At 38.0% G+C, this 21,962-nt stretch overlaps 1 long non-coding RNA gene across 1 annotated transcript in view; it reads right to left on the bottom strand.

Annotated features, from left to right (window-relative positions):
* Positions 1-784: 784 nt before the first annotated feature.
* LOC140637541 (uncharacterized) overlaps positions 785-21,962 on the bottom strand; it is an 83,501-nt gene continuing 62,323 nt past the window's right edge. Inside the window, exon 3 of the long non-coding RNA XR_012034635.1 lies at positions 785-1,038. This is a non-coding gene — a long non-coding RNA (uncharacterized lncRNA). The remainder of the gene's footprint in view (positions 1,039-21,962) is intronic.

Here is a 21,962-nt window from a genome sequence, read left to right as displayed (position 1 = left end):
GCTTGGTGCTTTGGCAAAGTGGAAATGCCATTTAAAGGACAGAGCCTGCAAATTGAAATACGATGCAGAAAAACAGCAATGAGGAAATTATTGAAAATGAAACTCATCCTACGACAAGTTTAACAGCATTATTGAACCAATCAAGATTGCAATTTGGAGGCTGATTTCACCTGCTAATGAGTAGGCCACTCACAACTCCTAAGGTTTTGAGATCAGATTTTTTATCTTTTACAAATTTAAACACAAAAGCAAAGATTGGTCTACTTTTCCCTGTCCCTATCTGTGTCCTCAACCTACGTGAAATCTTTCTTAGGCAGCCTGGTTCTTCCCTGCTCGATAAAGTCAGATTGCTGTGGAGTGATAATTGCTCGGAATTGAACTATAGGCAGCTCTGTCCATAAGAGCGTATCATCAGACGAATATTTCAAAGAGAATACTGAAACTTAGAGAAGCACAAATGATCTTGGCTGTGGATGTCTTAGGATTTCAACTCCAATCAAAGGGAATAGGACCTGCTTAGAAATAGTCATCTCGATACACTGCAGCCTCAAGTTAGACCTGCATAATCACCGACAGCCCCTGTCAAGTCGGTGGAAGGCGCCCCTTAAAGCAGGCATGCACACGCGGCTCACGAGGCAGCACATTTGGATGATTTGTGGCACAGGATCAGAAACCGCTTCAACTTGTTTGAAAGGAAAGAGCAACATACTTTAGAAAAAGAACACAAAATCCCATGTGATCTTGATTCTTGGAAATACCTATTTTCTTAGTAAATGTAAAGCATGGCGCAGTGCATCTTGTATTATTTATTCCTGGCCGGGCGTGGACGTCAGAGTGGAAGGGCTTTTCTGTGCTGGCATACCGGATTGGAATGAGACAAACAGAGCAACACAAATATTCCATTGTTTGCCTCTGTAGACTGGAGGGGCTGGAGACAAAGGCCCTAGAATGCTGGAGAAGCACTTTTGTCGAAATGCTGGTGAGAAACACCGAATGCTCTCTTCCCCTTTTCCCCAGCTTGCTTTCATTTTTCCGGAGCTGAAACAAAAGATAACTTTAAACGCACACCCACGGAATAGGAAGGTGACGTGCCAAGTCAGTTATAAACAAGCAGAGCATTCTTATAACATTTACAAAAATGAGAACCTACTCGGAGCCCCCCTCATCACCATGCATACACCCTCAATTAAAACAATGCCCCTGATAGCAGGCAGTATAATCTGCATTTTATTTCACTCATGAGCAAAATAACAAGTTACTCAGGCCTGCGGCACTCATGAGTGATATGGGGCGTGTAATATCCTTTCCATTGAGTTTCCTATTATTAAGCTTGAAATAAGGAGTTCAGAATTAACTGTGACAATGATTTTATCTAGTGTTGGCATCACCATTAGCTTTTGCAGTTTACTGCTAATAAAACTTTAAATTTGCTATTACTTCTAATAACCTTCTTGCCACCTTAGCTGTAGAAATTAGACAAAGAACCCTGCTGACATGTGGCTAGTGACATTTTCTGGAAGTGTAGAAAACTCCGATGACAACAGTGACTGTTATTTACCAAAGTATAATAAAGCCAGGCCCTGCTGGCCTTCAGCAGCCTAATTTAAAGCACCTGTTCCCAGGGCTTGAAGAGGCCTATAAAAGAACAAAGCATAAAATTTTGGTTTCTGTTATTGTTGTTCCAAGCATCAGAGTTTTCTTTCATAGCAATCCAATAGATTCTAAAGTAGGAAAAAAAGTAAACTCATGATCAGGACTACATGAGTGACAAGGAATATTAAAACAAGTCATTGTATGGTTAACTCAGAAACCCAGATGTATTCACATAAAGCGCAGAAAAAATTTGCAGGGATAGACCCATCTGTGGCTTGATCACTTTCTCTCAAATCTCTAGTCTCATTCAGCTCTTCCTCTGTGATATTGGACATTACCTGTCCCAACAATTAGGGTCACAAATGTTCTTGTGTTTCAGACTGTCAGCAGAATTAATACTTATATTGGAATGTATGACTCTGGTCATAGGTCAGATCTTTCTGGCAATGCCCTCCCAACAAAATTCCTTTAAATAAACAAATAGGATATGAATGAGACAATGGACTTAAGCATACAGAAAAGAGATAGTAATAAGTCTTATAAAATATTTTTAAAGCATTTGCTTTTAATTATGAAGAAAATAATTAGTTCACCAGACTTTTATTTGGGAATCTTCTGTTAGCAGTCAGTCAGGTTACGCCTCGCATGTAAATTCCTTCCCTCACACATTTTCATCTCAGGGCATGCTCTGCCACTGGAGAGTTCACTGTTTACTCTCATTGGGCAGCGTGGCTATTTGATGAGAGAGTCTGCATTCCTGAAAGTTGGGGAATCAAAATGAATCTTGGTGGCCAGTGAAAAATGTGTCATTTGCAGGGATGGGGTTCCTCTTTTTTCTGTCTTCTTGGGTCAACCCTCTTCTTGTTTTAAATAATTGAATTTTATTAAGAAACATGAGGCCAAGCAGAAGAGTCCCTTCTCCCCCACCCCTGCCAAGACATTCCATGGGAGGCGTTCTCTTTGCCACGGGAGGACTCAGCACTTGCAGCAATGCTCTGAGCAAGACTGGCTGTGTGAGCGGCAATAGAGCAGCGAGCAAGCTCTTGAGATTTCTTGAACTGTGAATGAGATGTTTATAATTGGAGGAACAAGCTCAGACCATTCTCAGCCTTTACAAAGTTGATAATGGCTGCAGCATATGGTGGCAGTTTCTTCTTCAAGTAACTTCAGGGTTAATCTTCTGCCCCTTGAGGACTATAACCACGTCCTGAGTGAATGTTAGGCACGCACTCATCATGTCTTCCTCTTAGTCCTTACTCTCTCTCAGTCCAACACTCAATGAAGATGGAGGTTCTGCTACTGCTTTTTCTGTGCCAGCCTTTTCAAACTAGATAAGAGAGGATGTGGGTGTGAACACTAGTGTAAGTAAGTCTTGAAACACCGAGGAAATAATCCTCAAGGAAACACTTGGAACTGGACAAGACATTAAATGATATTCTCTTATTATGACTTTCTTGGTGACCCAGGAAGTTTTCCTTATGGCTTTTGTTAAAGTTCCCAATTCCCTCTCAATTCCAGGAAATGCTATCTCGGTATTCTGAGCCAGGGAGGAATAGTATCTTTCCCTTAATGAGCCAGGACTTCATTCACTGTGAATGTGAACTATTCTTCTCACATCTGGGATTCATCTGTTCAACCACAAAATGCCGGTTAAGAAAGAAGGAATTTAGTAGCGAAAGTGATATTCAAGGCCAGCCCATCTTAGCTGGCTGGGAATTTGGTTATAAGAGATAGAAAGTGACTGAGAACCAGGTGAAAAGCACTGGTGGCTCTACCGTGAGCTTCCGTTGCTCAGGGCTCCCCACTCAATTCTACTTATCTCTACTTTGGAGCCCCGTCCCGAGTTTCTGCCTTCATGCCAAGCCCTTGTCCCTGAAAATTCTATTTTGTTCCTGTCATTTACAGACATGAGACTAGGGGAAGGAAGAAGGAAGAGGATACCCTGACTTCAGCACCCAGAGAAACTTGCTTCTGACATGCCCCATTTTGGGAATCATTGAAAGTTCGCAAAGTATCCTTGTTGGAAAACTGCTTTTAGACTCAAGACAGAGCCATTAGAAATTAAACTGTCACTAGATGTGACATTACTCTTATGAAGTAATACATTTTGGGTTTCCAAAATACTTCATTTCAAAGGAGATTTGGAAAGCACAATCGATTCATAAGTTGTTTTTGCAAAACTCTTGGTTGTGCTAATTTCTATAGATTGTCTTGGATTTTTGTTACCTTTAGATAGCTATAGAGTAATTCATATTTGTTCAACTCTTCTTTTTTATTATTCAATTGGAAGAAAAAAACCCAACTTTTCCAAACTAGTTATCCGTCCTATAAAACAGTATTGAAATTGTATGTACTTGTTTCCAAATTGCTTTCTACTCTAGTAGCTACTATCCATTTGGACTATTCATTTTAGTTGCTGAACCACAAAAATAGGTGTCTTTTGTTATATACAAACAGCTTTCAATCTGCTAATTAGGGCTAATTAGAGGGCAATTGAACTTTACTCTCCCTGTGTCTTTCTCTCTTTAAACTGTAGGCTGATGGCATTTTGCAGACTAATAGAATGAGCAGCCTTCCTGAGCCTCATACTCTTTCCATTATGCCACTGCTACTATACATTTTCTTGTCAATGTTGGTGTAGAGAAACCCTAGGAGTGTAACTGTGCTTATTATACATGCTAAGGGAGACTAATTTAAGGTGACTGGATAGAGCTTGGCTGGTTCTAAAGAAAACCTTCAGTGTGGGGCGGGAGAAGGTAGCATGGCTCGGTAATCCCTTAGAGTTCACTTATTCTTGTGTTATTTAAAGTTATTTTTCTCCCTAACCATAAAAGTAGTAGACTTTTCTGTTACTCCGTTCCACATTAACTGACATGATTTCCTTTGTTCCTTTTATCAACCCTGTGGCATACACAGTTCTCTTTGCCCCATTTCTTTGAGAGACAGGCTTGGGGAGTTACCTAGAGAGGGAACATGGCACAGTAGAAAAAAGCACAGTCTTTGGAGTCAGACAGCCAGGCATTCAATTTCTGCTCCACGCTTTCTATTGTATAACTGGAATGTTCCCGAAACACTTGGAGTTTTATTTTCCCTCATTTATTTATAGAATGATAGTGTCCCCAAATTTGGTGAGACTCAGAGTCAAGGGTTAAACTGAGTTGAGCTCAGGATCCATTCATTCACCAAACTCTCATTGGCATTCAACTACTATGTGCCCCTTATTTTAAGATATTAGAAATACAAAGACAAACAAGATGCTGCCCAAATGCTCTAGGGAGTTTTGATCCTGTGAAGATGGTCAAGGCAAGAGAAAAACCACAAGACAATAGGATAAGCACTGTGGTATGTATGGCGGCTAGAGGAGGGGGTCACCTGACTCAGGTTGCAGGAATTCAGGAAGGAATCCTGGAGAGAGTCAAGATTAAGCTGGATCTTAAAAGGAGGGATAAGTTAACTAAATCAAAAGACAGGTGAGGTTAGGGCAACAATATTCAGGAAGCAAATGAGTAATAGCAGATGGTCACAAAGAGAATTCAGGGACCTATATAAGTTATGGATGAGAACACAGGATTCGGGGGACTGACTAGAGAAGGAGTTGGTGGAGTAGGGATAGGAGAGGTTTAGGATCATAATCAGGAAGGAATCAGGATCTGAATGTAGATTTTCTGATTTCAAATCTTATCCTTTCTCATCACAGTCCCCTCCCAGCCCAGCATGTGCACAGTGGGCGCACATATGAATGTGCATGAGTGTGCCTGTGTGTGTGTACATGTGTATAGTCATATGTCTGGAATAAGCACTTCACATATATTTTTACCACTCAAGAGATGGTACTTTTTTTTTTACAGCTAACATGTGGATACACATTACAATCCTGTTCTAATGGAACAGAAATGTCAACATACTTTGAAATAAGCCTTTAGCTATATTTTTACTTCCCGTTATCTGTACTTAAAAAAAAAAAGGAACAATTCAAACCATTAGAAGCTGTTTGTGAAATATTTCAGCTTTAAAAAGTCTTTGATGAGAAAGAGTACAAGCAAAGAAAGAAGGCAAAGCACACCTGGACAGCATATAGTTATCATTTTATCTGAGGTGAGAACCAACCATCCTAATGGACTTAGAAGCTGTAAACATTTCTCCACTGATTGGCAATTTGTAGACAGAATTGCAAGTAGCCTACCTTTTGCACTTGAATAATTATAAATTTAGATTCATAGATAGGTGGATAATGGATAGATAGGTAATTTATCTATATAAGGAAGGAGCTGTTAACATGTGTCCTTTGAAACACAACCAATGTGTGTAACATAGGACCTGGATTCTGTATAAAATGTAAATTTTCTGGTCCAGAATGTTACTTTCCTAATGAGAATAGATAAAATTGTATATTTCAAGAGAGACTCTGTGTTATTCTAATCTTCCAATCCAGGCCATTTGATTGCAGCAGGTGCAATGAAAATATTTGAGAATGAAAAAAAATACATACACAAAAATAATCTAGCTCATATCTAAAATTTAACAGATTGAAATATTTATAGTAAATGGACTCCTTACAAGGGTGTGATTTAGAAAGAATAGCCTAGAGTTCACATGCATTTTAACCTTTTTCTGGCAAACATAGGACATTAATAATTTCTCCCTTAATGATTACAACCCATTATTTAAAAATATAATCTATGATTTAATCTCTAAAGAATAATCCATGTTTCCTGTTTTTCTTGTAAACTGGAAGAAATAATCTGAATTAGAAAGTTGGGTTTTTCTGTTTTTGTTTTTGTTTTTGTTTTTTATAATGGGAGCAGTAAGGGGAGGTGAAGAAGAGGTTAGTCATTCCCATGGCTCCTGGGAACATTATTGCAGTATTTGTACTTGCTATATTGTTGTATTTGTTAAGAAGTAGAAGGCAGAGGTTAACAGATTCCCATCTCTTTTGTACTCCTTTGCTTAATTTTGTTTAACTTCTATTTCTCAATTTCTTAACAGTTTATATTCTTTTTTAAAAGATGTTATTTATTTATTTCACAGAGAAAGAGAGAGAGCACAAGTAGGCAAAGTGGCAGGCAGAGGGAGAGGGAGAGTAATCTCCCCATTGAGCAGGGAGCCTGATGCAGGACTCGATCCCAGGACCCGGAGATAATGACCTGAACCAAAGGCAAACCCTTAACCAACTGAGCCACCCAGGGGCCCCTTACATGCTTATATTCTTATTTCATATTCATAACTCCCAAAGCCAACTATCCTTTTAAATTTGGTCAGGATATGTTGTATGTACCATAAAAGGCTGGCATTTTCTAGTTCTACAGCAGCTGAAAAACTGCAATTGTATTGCCTTCTCTAGAAGCACAGAGCATCTGTCTAAAAATATGACTCTATGCCCTGCAATGGGGTATTTTGCATCTGCCCCTCCAAATCATTCTCCAGGTTTCTCCCCTTGTCCTATATTCCAAGAACTAATCTGAAGGCAATGTGAAGCAAAGCTTCTTTTCCTCTGGCTCTCAGTGAGGCTCAGCCAATGGGAGGCCCTGGTCACAAAGTGGACAAGAGGAAGGAAACACTAGGGTGTTTGTTCCCTTGGCTTCCTCTCATTGGTTCATGGGCTGGCAGTGTCTGAGTGGCTCTTCCCTGGGCCATAGCTCCTGTCGTGAGACCCTCTCATCAGACACAGCCTCACACTCTAATCTAAACATACCTCTTCTTGTTACTTCAGCCCTGGTGGTGGTGGAGAGGCTTAGGAATGCCTACTTTACCCTCCTCATTTGGTTTCCCTCAATATTGCTCACCCTTTGCGTCTTCATTAAAACTCTCTTTAATCACTTCCTTTGAGTGTGCTATCTGTTTCTTGCCAGAACTCTGACTGATACAACTTCCCAAAGCCAAACGTGAAGAAAACAGTAGGAATAAATATCAAACTTGGGCAGTGAATCATCTGAAGTTTATTTTCCTGCGTCTCCATACCCTGCATGCAGCAAATACATGTGATTACGAAGTATTTGATCTTTGGAAAAAAGAGATTCCTGTCTTGGAATTTTAACTTGGTCATATTACACCATGTTTAGTGTTTGCTGTACATTAAAAACATGCAAGTGGCATCAATTTGCACTGAAAAGTAAATTGTTTTTTTCTCTTCTAGACAGCCTTTATTTAAAAATATGCCAATGTTTTCATGCAAAGAGACACACAAAAGATGGAATGGCAGAAGTCACTCCCAGATGACTTCAAAGTCTCAGTATTGATCATTTTAGATGTCTTCATTCTCTTCTTCAGAATACTCCTGATAATGGTAAAGTCCTGCTCTCCATAAATGGGCCTGTGCTTGGATGACAACGTTCATCATGTAACAACTTGCCACTATCTCCATTAATGCAATTTGAGGTGCTTGTTTTATTTCATTCTGTAGCTCATTTCTTACTCCATGCTGCCTTGGTCTTCAGTGCTGCTTCCTACCATAAGTTAGAAATGAATTTTTTAAAATAAGCACTTGTACTTTGAACCATAAAACAAAATCTGAAGCTGAAATCAAAGGAAGAAGGTAAATTACTTTTAGTGCTCTGCAAAGAAACTTTCACTTGGCTATTTCCTGTTGTTTTGAAACTCTGAAAATCAATACAGAAACATATCATATTCTGAGGCAGGTCATCTGTGCACTAGGTGTTTTTAACAGTTGGCTTTGAAGGGGATACTTATGCCCCCTTGACATGAATCTACAGTTCTTTACACTAAGTGTCCCCATGAAACTACATTTTTGCTCGGGCTATCCATCTCAATGGTTATTACTTTTTACTGTTCCAGGCTCCCATCTTCTATTATAGATTCACTGATAGATCAATATGACAGAGGCAAGATAAAAGTCAGTTAGCTGCACATGTCTATTATGAGCCTCAAAATTCAGACACACATTTCTCCCAACAAAAGCCAGGCACGTAACTGAGTCGTTTCGTGTCTGGGTGGTTTTCTAGTCCTTTCTGTACAAACTCACATTTCTTGACATCTTTCTTAATTTTGAGGTCCTCATGGCCTGTCAGGGAATTAGGAATGAGTGGTTCCCTGGGGGAGAGAGTGATTTTAAAATACAATCTTCACTTTTGAAAGGAAAGAACAAAACACATTTGCTGCTACACTGAGGCAGTAAAAAGTAGTGCTGACATGCTCAGTTTTTAAACCACAGGCAAGTGAACTGTAAAACCAAGCAATGGTTCAAAGTCAAGGAAGGAATCTTTGTAGTCCTCTAGTGGGTAATGGGAATGACAAAAGTGGCTTTGGTTTGGTTGGAAACCTCAGTTCCCTCTGAGGTTGATCACTTTAGCTATGAATCAGCAACCATTATGAGAAAGAAGTAGAAATCTACTAAACACTTTAGCCACTGTCCACACGATGGTCTACAATAGCCACTAGCATTGTAGGGAGAGAGTATTTAAGCAACATCTCAGAAATGGAAGAAATGGGTAGCAAAAGAGGCTAAGATTCAATGGTTTCATATTTTAAGATTTCAGCTTTTATTGCAAGTACTCATGGTTAGATTCCTGACAAGAGATATGAAACCTGAAAAGTCCACCAAAGGTCACTAGAAGGGCAATTAAAATGTACACCTTTTACCTCATTAATTTACTGTCTCATGAGTAGATTTCATAAACATTTACTGAGTTCTTACTGTGTATCCCTTACTGTGTTTCACTATGAAAGATGTTTGGGTTAGGAAAGACATGTCATTCAGAAGGACTTAACCTATAAACCAAGAATCCATTCACATTTATGGATCCAAAGAACACATTATATTCTATGGGTGAAGTGGCAGGAAGAAATGGGGAGAAGAGAATAAATAAATGAATAACAGGGGAAAAAAGAAAGACATTGCATAGACTGATAATGGTCTGCTAAGGACTGAATTTGGAAAAAAAAAAACTAGACATCACAGCACACATTGCTGCTAACAACTGGATGAGGAGAGGTACTTAGCTCAGATGGCTTTAGGAGAGACCTCTTGACAGAAGCAGCACTCAAGGAATTTCTGGAGGATGAGCAAGGGTTATCAGGTGAAGAGAGATCAATAAAGATATATTGTATCTATATACATATGAATATACTTATCTATATTTTTTATTGTGGTAAAAGATGTGTATTATGATATCCACCCTCTTAGCAAATTTTTTAGCATACAGTTCAGAATTGTTAACTACAAGCACAGTGTTGAACAGTAGATCCCTAGGACTTTTTCATTTTGCATGATTGAAACTTTATACTCAGGTAACAGCAAGTCCCCATTTTGCACCTCCCCCAGGATATTTTTTTTTTGGAATTTTAGAAATTTCTTTATTATTACTTATTAAGCTCCAGCTTAATACTGCAGAAAATTTCAAATCACCCTTCAACAACCCATTCTTCCCTCCCCCCACCCAAATTCTTGATAAAGAGCTCTTCAAGTGAAGACACGGTCTCTTTTTTCTTCTGTATAAAACTTTTTTAAATAAAGGCAAAGAACTGTGTACATCTTGCTGTAAAATGCTGCCCACGGCTGTGGGAAGTGTCTGTCCAGGCTCCTTTCACTGTCCAGGTCCTGAAAGATTCTTGTTCATGAACTGTCCCTTCACAAAGCAAGTCCACCCCTTGCTTGGTTTATCATTCTGAGGGTCAAAAACTTTCTCACAAAGTCTCAGTCCAGTCTTTTGTCACAGCTGCTGTAAGCAGGCCCTCGTCACTTCGTTCCCCAGGATATTTACCTATTTTCATTTTCAATTTCAATTTCTACCCCTTCCCCACCACCCACAAAGACAAGGGAGCACTTACTTAAAAAGCATTAGGGGAGAACATAATGAGTAAGTAGTTACTATGTCAGAGGGGAGGGCTGGCAAGATCTCATGAGATTGTCTGACCATTAAAGGCCTTACAAATTACTCTAAGAAAATTTTATTTTATCTGGAGTGGAAGGAAGCCAGTAAAGTTTTTTGTTAAGGGGCATGAAATGGTCAAAATAGCTCCTTTACAACTATCACTCTGGGGACAATTGGGAGGGGGAAACCAGAAGCAAGGGAACCAGTCTGAAAGAAGTGCTAATTGAGAAAAAAATAATGAGGGACTAAAGGAAGGTATGGCTATGATGGAGGTGAGGAGAGGCAGTAAGACAGGCTCTTGGATAAGAAAAAAATGTGGGGATGGGGGCAGGACAAGTGACAGTATTGTGGAATGTCCATTTACACAGTCTCACAAGATAAAGCAAGTTCAATCTCAAGCCTACTGCTTGAAGGGAGGCACTGGACACTAAATCAGGAGCAACTCTGAGCATGCCCAGTTTGCCTATAGTTTATACACTGAAGTTGACCTTCATATGCAAACTCTAAAAACTTACAATGGGTGTCCTTTCTTTCCCATAGATCAGTTTTAAGAACAAGCAGAGCATGAGTGAGTATCACAGAAAATAAGGAAAAGGCAGAGCTAGAGCTCTTTGAAAATCAGTGTCTAGTACTGAATATCAAAAATTCTCCATTATTTCATTTTTAAAACATGTTAAATGTAGTCAATAAGCATAGTTCTAGAGAAACAATCCTAAGAGTTTTGTTTTATTTTGGCTATATAGCTCTTCCAATCACTGAAAATAGATGAAGAATGGCCAAGGTCCAGGAATTCAAGAGGGATAGAATAAGAGGCTAAGATAAATATTAAGTCATGCTTTGGTCAGAGATGGGATAAATCTTTATATACACATATTATGAAATAGCTTTATTGAGATATAATTTACATATACATAAAAATCACTCATTAAAGTTCACAATCAAATAGGTCTTAGTATTTTCACAGAACTGTACACACATTCTATGATCTAATTTTATGCTTTTATCACCCAAAAAGAAATCCTTGTACTCATTAGTTGTCACTCCTCATGACCCACTGCTGCTACTCCAGTGCTAGGTTACCTCTAGATCATTATTTCATTTCTTTTTATTGCTGAATAATATTTCATTGTATGGATATGCCAAATTTTATTATTCATTCATCAATTGATGGGCATTTGAATTGTTTCCACTTTTTGGCCATTTGTATAATATTATTATGAGCATTTGTGTACAAGTTTTTGCATGGACCTAGGTTTTCTTTTCTCTTGAATATATATTTAGGAGTGGAGTTGGTATGACTAACATCTCAATGAACTGCTAAACTGTTTTTCAAAGTGGCTGCACTATTTTACATTCCTACTAACAATGCATGAGAGCTCCAGTTCTCTACATCCCAGCTAATGTTTGTTATTGTCTGTCTGATTATAGTTATTCTAGTGTGTATAAAGTGGTATCTCATTGTGGTATTGATTTGCATTTTCCTATGTTTGTATTTTAAATCTGTTGACTCAATCTCTTTTTCATTATTTATGGAATATATTTCACTTGCATTTTTTATAAAAAATATTTATTTATTTATTTGAGAGAGAGAGAGAGAGAGTAGGGTGAGGGGCAGAGGGAGAGAGATTCTTAAAGCAGACTCCACACCCAGTGCAGAGCCTGACTTGGGGTTCGATCTCATGACCCTGAGATCATGACCTCAGCTGACACCAAGAGGCGGACACTTAACTAACTGCACCACCCAGGTGCTCCATCTCTTGCAGCTTTTTTTAATCTTGTAAAACTTTGTGAAAACCCATCAGTCATACATTAGTACAATACGTGCCAAATATATAGTACAAAATTCAAGGACTTGAAATATTAAGCATCTATTAGCTTGTGAACCCACAATTTAGGTTGGGCTTCGCTAGGTAGTTCTGACCTGAGCTCATTCAGAGGCTTGCAGGTTAGCTGATTATTGGCTGATCTAGGCTGGCCCTGATAGGACAACTCCACTGGCCTCCATGTGTTTCCTGCCTTCCAGCAAATAGAACCAGCAATATTCTTCCCAGACAGTGGTAAATACAAATGCTTTTCCATGCCTCCTTTGCTTCTGGTACAAGTGCTTACACCTCAATGGCCAAGCAAGTCCCATGACTAAACTCAGAACCAAGTGGCAAGGAAATACATCCACTTCTTGATTGGAAGAACTGCAAGGTCTCATGACAAAGGGCTTGGATACCACGTTGGTGAAGCTTCTAGGCTATTCATGGTATCCGTCTACCACATATATTATGCTGTCACTCAGAAGAGAGATGGATTAAATTGGTAGGTCTGAAGCTGTTGCTTCACTGACCTCCTACACCAGGGCCACATTTATTCTTGGTTTTGCCTGTGTGAGAAACATTAGCTATTAGATTCATTAGCTATTCTCTAGGGTTAGATATTCTCCTGGTAACAACAATTCTATTTTTTGGAAAATAGAAAAGCTATTTCTGTGTCAAATGAATATTCTATTGTTTGAAAACATCTCCAGTGCCATAATGAGAAGTCAGGACAAACCTAGATCAAATAGCAGCAGGTACTCTGAAATATTCTGGGAAGTATTTAAGCATAGGATAGATGGCATTATTTAAGTATTTATAAATGTCATATCATCTGTTTTAGAAAAAGCTAATAGAATGTCTTGCAGACATTTCAGGTCCCCCCAAAAATGCTTCTGTAATCTATTTCTATAGGATCGGCAAATGTGGAAGCGAACGTATTATGGGTCAATACCAGTGAAAGGACTCTCTGTACAGATATAGGATTCACAGTCCATTAAGCTTCAGGTCTGCCCTGATGTGGATTCCTTTGATATATTACTATTATATCGTATTTTTGTTGACTCAGTTACTATGTCAGCAAAACCAAACATTTTGGCTTGTGGCCCAGCGTCGAGCTGTCTATGGAGGGTATGTTTTTGCCTTTACCACCATGACAGTAATGAGCAACTGGCATTAGTTTGATTTGCATAATTGTGTGCTTCCAACTTACACTCAGTGTCAGTAGGAAACAACTTATTGTGATGATACCCACAGCATATTATCTGTTTTGTGCTATCAGCATTTATTTATGTAAATTCCATCATTACAAGGGGTCATTTTCCAACCTTCTACGACGAAATCACATTCTCTGCCAATAAGCAGGAAGAAAATACTATAGCAGACGAGCCAGGCATATTTTGTCATTCACAGTTGTTGGTCAAGGAGTCGGAAAGGGTATTATTGGTGGTTGCTTGCTGGCTTGTTCCTTTGTTTGTTTTAAGCTAGTTTATTTTAAGGACTGACAGATACAATGACAATCTGAAATTTTTGTCTATGACTATTTAGAACTAATGCCATCAAGCAGATACATTCTTTTTTTCTCTCACATACACATATACATACACCACAAAGAGTGTCCAACTCATCCAAGATTTTCTTTAGGAATAATTTATGATCAAAAAAATATTTTGTGTTTTCTCGATGATGAGTCGAATGTTTTCTTTGATAAGAAGCAGAACTCTGTAATTTATTCATGCAAGAGATAAAAAGAATAACTAGTGAGGATATCCCACTTGTAAAAGTACCTGAAAGAATGAGAAGGAACCACATGGAACCGAGATTTTGCAAACTAAAATTCACAACTCTGTTCACAAAAAACATAACCAAGGTCAATCATGCATTTTGTCATTAGAGGTAGACGAGCATCCTAAATGTCAGTGTAACTGGAGCTGTAATTTATACATTTCTTTGATAGTTTCTCTAGTTTAGCACAAAAAGATGTCAGCATTTAACCCTACTTCAAGGAATGACAATGCAGAAAAAAGGGGAAAAAGAGAAAGAAAGCCCAGCAGTCAAGCATTTTAAATCTAGTTGACATCTGTCAACTTACGAAAAGGAGGATAATTAGAATATCGTTTTATTGTGAGCTCAGTTTCTAGCCTGGTCTGTATCACGCTTCAGGCTGGTCAGAGATGAGAAAGAAGAGGGAAAACAATAAAAACGAAAAAATCAACCAGAAATCGAATCTCATACTTCAGCAACCTTACATTTAACAGTTGTCTTTGCAGAGGCTCTTAATGGGAGCCCAGCTGATCATTCAGCTCAAAATGAACTCAGAAATGATCTTTTAAGGAATGCAACATGAAAAACCACATTTGGTAAAGTCTGTAAAGGAGAATTACATGGGACTTCCCAAGAAATCTTTCCAAGCGTCTGTGTTAAATTGAGGGAAAAAAAAATCAGAAAGATACTTCTTAGTATGAAATTCCTTTCAGAGTCTCCTGTTAGGTGTGTGTGTGTGTGTGTGTGTGTGTGTGTGTGTGTGTGTTTTCACTTTTGACACTTTGGCAGGTAGGAGGGCACTTATTCACAAGTGTACAAGACCCAATCACGTGGAATATTTTTTCCTCTTATATAAGCATTTAGAGCTACAACTCATAACTGAGATGTTTCTCATTATTTTCTCCCCATTCTCTCCATTTCAATTTCCCTTTTCAGTAACATTTTCTTTATTTTGTATTGTATGGATGAAATGATTCCACATAAAACACATAGAATCTCCTGCCACTTTGACTTGTTCTTTGACCACCTGTGGCAAATGAAACTGAATGAGGAATCAGCGATCAAATGACAGCTGCTATGATGTACTGCACAAAACATCTGATTAGGAGTGATTAGACAGGATTTCATTTCTAGCCATTTGCACTATTTATGTAACATTTGTCAGCCTTTTAATATGTTGGCTCCTCAGCTTCTTCATTTGTAAATTGCAATGGAGAGCTCTAAGGGTCCTTTTAATGTGATCTTTGAAATGGCACCAGGATTTATGTTATCATTTGCTCAATTGCTTGAATTGGGAATAGAAGTAGGAATGGAAAAGTGAGGTCTCTTGATGTTATTTCTTGTGTGGACAAGTTCTCAAAGGGAGAGGAAAAGGTGCTCAAAGAAACATCAAGCCAGGCAAGCAGAGCACACATTCTCATTGGAATACCTCCTCAAAAAGAGTTTAAATAAGCGACCGATAGAAAGGCAAAGCTGGTTGTGGAAGAAAAGCTGGGAGAAGCAAAGGTCTGGCCACTGCTTCATCTACAGTGGGGGAGTTACACCACACACATGTCAAAGGGAGAAAACAGCCTTTCTGAAGAGCCCACCACGTACCAGAGAAGTGGAAGTTGAAAGGCAATGTGAAATGTTACCTAAAAGCCACAGGGATAGAACAGCAGCAGCACTGGGAAAAGCAATGCCAATCCCAAAACGGGGCCAAATCCCAAAAGGATGTAGTTTAAGGAACCAAACTGAGGGAGACCCATGCGGGGCAGTTGAGCAAGAAGGACTGAAGTAAATGACGGTAGCAGTTAGAAAAAAGTTAATATATTTGACCACAGGCACTGGCAGAGGCATCTGGAAACAATGAAAAACAGAATTTATTTTTCTCTAGAAGTTTTCTTTGAAAATAACTCTCCAGTGGAACAAAAACCATAATAATATCCTTAACATTTCACTTTTTGTGTTTTAAAAATTGATGTAAGAAACAAACACAAAAGTCTGGTTTTGTTAATTAAGGGGAATTATGATTTCCCAAACAATCCCTTGTAACCTTTCTGATTTCAACGAGGTCTTATTCCACTTAGAAGAAGCCCAGGGCATAAGAAGAGAGCTTAATAAATACTTTTTCTCTATATTCCCTATAGCCATGCTTTACTCTGCTCACCCTCTTTTGGACATATGGAAACATAATGGGGAATGAACAGAAGACTCAATGATGTCTTTTCTTGGGTAATGACAAAGGAAAAAACCCATGCTGATCATTTATCATATGTAATGTACTCATATCAAAGATAACATAATCAGAGGAGAGTGGGTTACAAACTACCCAATTGACTCAGCAGGTATCACCAAAATATTTGCAGGTTGCTTGGTAACCCAATTAAAAGTCTCTATTTAAATCCCAGATCATTAGTGACTGAAAATCACTATCATTTGATGGCTCATCTCAGTCCAGTTCTTAGGGGAGATTTTCCTACATCAAAAAACCACCAACATATTTGGCACTAATTGGCTCCCTTGGTGGCAATCTCAGCCTATAGGCCAAGAATTGAGTGGACCTGGGAGGCTAAGCTATATCCCCAGCCTGAGAGTTGGTGCTTCTCAGCACGGGCTGAAGGACATTGGTGGGTTAATATAAAATTTTTACATAGATATTACCTGTCTTTGGATTAATTGAAATGTTCTATATTTAAGGATATCATATTGGTGGCAAGTTCTTTTTTTAAATTAAGTTCCATTTAGGACTTTCTTATTAAAATCTCTCTCCTCTCCTCCCCCCCCCCCTTTTTTTTTCAGGTCCTTTCCCAAACTTGCAATAATTAACAGGAAGAATATGAAACTTTATCATCTCAAAATTAGAAACCTGAATTACAGATATTGATGCTACCCAAAAGACAGACCCAGATTAAAAGGGAAATTGTTTCTTCACTAAAATTAATGGGTTGATGGCCTTGTTACTATGCTGGATATGATAGGAAATTCTGCAGTGATAGATTTCCACAGTATTCAAATAAATATATAAGAGACTTAGAATTATTTGAGTACTTTTCTGTTGAAAATTGATCTGAAATTAATCTTTTAAGATAATGAATTTTCCATAAATTATCATATTGAAAGTTGTAGAAAAATTCAAAATCAGCCAAGAGTCATAAATAAGGGGAACATATTTATGCAGAATCCTAGATTTGCTACCAGTAATGACACTTTAACTAAATATGTCTATCTTAGACATTTGACTATAAAGAAAAGGATGATACAGAGTATTGCAAGATAAATTCATTACATTTATGGTACAATATCTGACACACACACAAGATAATAAAGGCTGTAGAACAGCATAATAAAAAAATAAAATCTAATACAAAAGAACTGGACTAAGAGAAAGGCTGGGCTCCAGGCATATCATTGCTATCTCTTTGGTCCTCATTTTTTTTTTTTTTACCTGCAAACCTAGAAATAAGTGCCTACACCACCTCTTTTTAGCTCAGCAATTGTGGGATTCTTTTAGAAAAGATTCCTTTGGAATTTTCTTTCTACTCTTGTCTACTTTTGGTGTACTGGGATGGGAAGGGTCAGATATATTTTGTCCTCAAGAATTTTACAAAAATCCTAAAATGACAAAGCCTACTGAATTTATTGGATTACAGGGTTTTCTAAAATGAATCTCAGAGGATTCACTATGAAAAATATTTAACCAGATACTGATAGTTTTAGTTTCATTTGGCCACAGTGCCACAAAGAAGAAAAGTGGACTTGTTGAGTAGTATTGAGACAAACAGTGGTCAAAACCTCTAACATTTTTATAGCAATGAAACTTTCTCAACACAGCAGTCAAGACCACAAAGATGCAGTGTCTCAAATGATAAAGTGCATTAGCTTCCAACCACTTACAAATCAGAAAGATTGAGTTTTTTTTCCTGAATTATTTACTGAGAGAAACAGATCACAATACTTTCTTATTCTCCACCTTGATTGTTAATAATTTTTGTTGAATTTGGGACTGGCATTTTGCAATTTATTTTATGCAGGCAATCTTTCATTCAATTACTTACAGTGAAGGCTTTGAGGAGGCAAGGTTCCAAGCACTATTCTCCAATTGATTTCTATGAGAATATGTATAACCCATTTAAGTCCCATAGGCATTCAAATAGTCTCCTTTCTTTTTTCTATGGCTGTTGTTCATAGGTTCAGCTTATACAGTAAAGAAGATCCAGTGCTAGGAAAGTACTTGGATGTGTCATAAAATCATGGAAGAGACTGCAGTGGTTGTGTCAAACTATCTTTGATTCATGAATTCTCTAAAAACACGGAAGTTCACCAAGTAAAGTTTGTAAAATTCTAGTCCTGGGAGTGTCTCAATGAAAAAAAAAAAAAAAAGAAGAAGTTTGGTGTTCTGTTAGTCTAGGGAATGTTGTATGATAGACCCTCCAATTAGAGAATCTCAGACCATAATAAAGTTTTTGGGAAATCCTAAAGTGGGAGGCAAACATTGTTAATTTGCTTAATCTACAGTAATGTAGGTTATTTGCTTAATCTACCCAAATTTGATCATAAATCTATTTTTCTTTTTTAATACCTATGTATTTGTATCCTAAAGCCTCGAATAAAGCAGCCAGGCACCCTCCGTAGTATGGACACTCAGAGGTTTTCCAGGAAATTGCGCCTTTTTTCCCAGGAAGTTCTTCCATACATTGAACTTCTTATTGCCTTCACCTATTCATTGTTACTACATATCTTAAAGATACACAATGAATATCGACCTTGTGGCAATATTCCGAATATTTTAAATCAAAACAAGAATTCATTTTTTTCTCTATGACATCTCTCCTGCTTGCTAAAAATCTTAGTCCTTTAGACATCTCTTCTTGCCACAGTTTCAAGAAGAGTCCCCTTCTCTGAATATGCTCCAATTTACCACTACTCTTAGAGGCAGCACTAATGAAGAATATAGTATCCCAAGGGGGTAGAACAGAACAGAGTAGAGGGAAACTACTACCTTCCCTATCGAGTAGTTAGTAATTTATCATATAGTCAAGATTACTTGCTCTGCTTTTGCTAAAGAAGACTTGGGCAGATGTCCAGTACGGTAGGTAGAATTCTAAGATGGCCCCAAATCTCCTGCCTGCCTCTTCTTCATCCCCTAAACAGTCCCTGGGACTACGAATCTGATGAATTTTACCCCTATAATTCATTACTATATGGTGCAGTTGGCCTTAAATTAGGGTGGGCCCAAGAGAGTCACATCAGCCTTTTAAAAGCAGAGAGTTTTCCCTCCCTGCTCCCAGACCAGTAAGTCAGAGATCCAAAGCAGGAAAAAGATGCAAAGAGCTGTTGTTGGCTTTCAGATGGAGGGGGCCACGCAGCAAGGCATGTAAGTGATTTTCAGTGGCTGAGAGCAGCCTTGGCTGATAGCCCGCAAGGAAACAGGAACCTTAGTCCTAAAACCACCGAAACTTAGTTTGGCCAAAAAACCTGAATAATCTTGGTAGGTGTATCCTTTTTCAGTGTTTTGAGATGAAAACTTTGTCAGGCTAACACATTGATTTGGGCATTATAGGACCCTAAGCAGAGAAGAGAGTAACATTGTAACAAATTACTGATGATAGAACTCTAAGCAAATAGATATCTTTTTAGGCCGCTAAGTGTGTAGTAATTTGTTAGACAATAAAACCCTAATAAATCCGGATGACCAAAGCTCACCATCTTTTGCCATATTTTGCTTTTATTTTATTTTTTAAGATTTTATTTATTTACTCATGAGAGACACACAAAGAGAGGAAGAGACACAGGCAGAAGGAGAAGCAGGCTCTATGTAGGGAGCCTAACGTGGAACTTGATCCCAGGGATCATGCCCTGAGCTGAAAGCAGATGCTCAACCACTGAGCCACCCAGGCGTCCCCCATATTTTGCTTTTATATGCATTTTGTAATATATGTCAGTAATGTATTTTCTGTTTTCTCTGGCTGAACAGGTTTAAGTATCCTACATAAATATTACTTGCATGCCTCCTTTTCTTTGTTTCCAATAAGATGCTGCCAGCATGCAGAGTACTCTGATTCATGGATTCCCTACAAATTCATATTTTATGGACATAAAGATCTATCTCACATTTTTTTCACTTGCCTTGGACCTTTTCATTAAAATATGAAATTGCAAACCTAAATTCTAAGCATGAGACATACAACATAGCTGATTACTTATGATAACTACCTTTTCCCACTCAAATTATAAGTTTACTTTGTTGATTACCCAAACCCCAGTATTGATATACTGATTGACCCCAACTATTGATTATGACCTCTTTTCTCATTTGCTTTTTTCTTGAGAATTACCAGGCATCTTCTCTACTGTTATCTTTCTGACTCATGTTCTTTGTCTTAATAATTGGTAGTACAGATTTTTTTCCATTTCTTCTATATTTTATTTTCAGCTTGTACAGTTCTGTAGCACTCATTCTTTGATCAGCTATCTTAGTCCATCATCCTTAAAATGGATGAAAAGGTGGAGGTGTTATCTGGCACCACAAATCCTTCAGTAGTATATTCCAGAAGAAGGTATTTGTTAACCCATTTCTGTTGCTTTTGCTTATCCTGCATGAATAAGCAATTGTAGGTAATAGTTAGACAGTCGGGTAACTCTCAGAAGCTTACCATATTGCACAAATCTTGTTCACGAACTAGCAACTTCTGAATGAACAAGTCACCACTAGATGATTGCTGCCACATTCTCCTCCTTTTGCTGCTGAAAACACTAGCCATTCCTTCCCAGTCTCCTTTGCTTGCTCCTTCCCTAATTAGATCTCCCTACCCACATCTCATTAATGTAATCTTAGTAAACGATGACATATTCCCTTCTCTTTTGTACTTTTAATGAAAACTGAGGAGTTATACCTTGAAAACTATCTGATTTTAATATGGCTGGTGATCTAGGCTATAAATATCAAAGATTAATATCTTCTTTAGGCTGAATTTTTACACACACCCCCCATTCATATGTTGAAACCGAATATTCAATGTGAAAGTATGTGAAGATGGGAACTTTGGAAGGTGATTAGGTGATAAGGATAGAGCCCTCACAAATGGAATAGTGCCTTATAAAAAGACCCCAGCGAGCTCCCTTACCCCTTCCACCAGGTGAGGACACAGCAAAACCACAGCTGTCTATGAACTAGGAAGTCATCCCTCACCAAGCACTGAATCTGATTGCACTTTATCTTGGATTTCCCAGCCTCCAGGTCTGTGAGAAATAAATATTTATTGTTTAAGCCACCAGTCTATGGAATTCTTGTTACAGCAGCCAGAATAAGCTACGACTAATCTAATGACATTTGCCTTAAATCGCCACATGGCTTCTAGGTGTCAAGAAGGGCAAGAGGTTTGTCTTATCTTCCAGATAACAAGGTTCAAAGAGAGTTCTATCTTTGGCCTTATCCAAAAGAATAATTGAGTTCAAGAACCTCAATAACCCTTGGTCTACTCTAATAGTATCTATCTTTTGTTATTACTATGTGTCTAGTTTCTTTAGATCTGAAAACTTGAGTAATTGGGGGGAGAGGTGGCACGGGCACATGCATGTATGGAGTGGTTCTCTTTGGTTATTATATTTTTCTAAATGTTCTTCTATGCTTTCCTCTTTGTTCATTATGAAACTCATAACTATTATTTTGATTTCTTATTGCCCTATTAAATGTAGCAAATACACTTGATTTTCACCTTAGAAATTTCCCAGTTAATCAACATCTCCCTAATTAGTTCAACATTTTCATTAATATTTACTTTCATTAATATCTATATTCTCCTTCAACTTCAGTTCCAAACCACAAGATCTGAAAATATTTCTTTAACTGCACAAATTGGGCAACTCATCAGTACAAATTCTCTTTTACCCTCTCTTTTCAATGACCATAATTAAAAATTATCTGAATGTATTCATATTGCTTATATAGCATTTTGACTTTGCCTATGTTCTCCTGAAGACTAACATGTTATTT

This window comes from Canis lupus, chromosome 8 (genome assembly GCF_048164855.1).
Source record: "Canis lupus baileyi chromosome 8, mCanLup2.hap1, whole genome shotgun sequence".
NCBI classification, from domain to species: Eukaryota; Metazoa; Chordata; class Mammalia; order Carnivora; family Canidae; genus Canis; species Canis lupus.
Note: the sequence above shows the minus strand (reverse complement) of the source record. Positions and strands in the feature narration are given on the sequence as shown.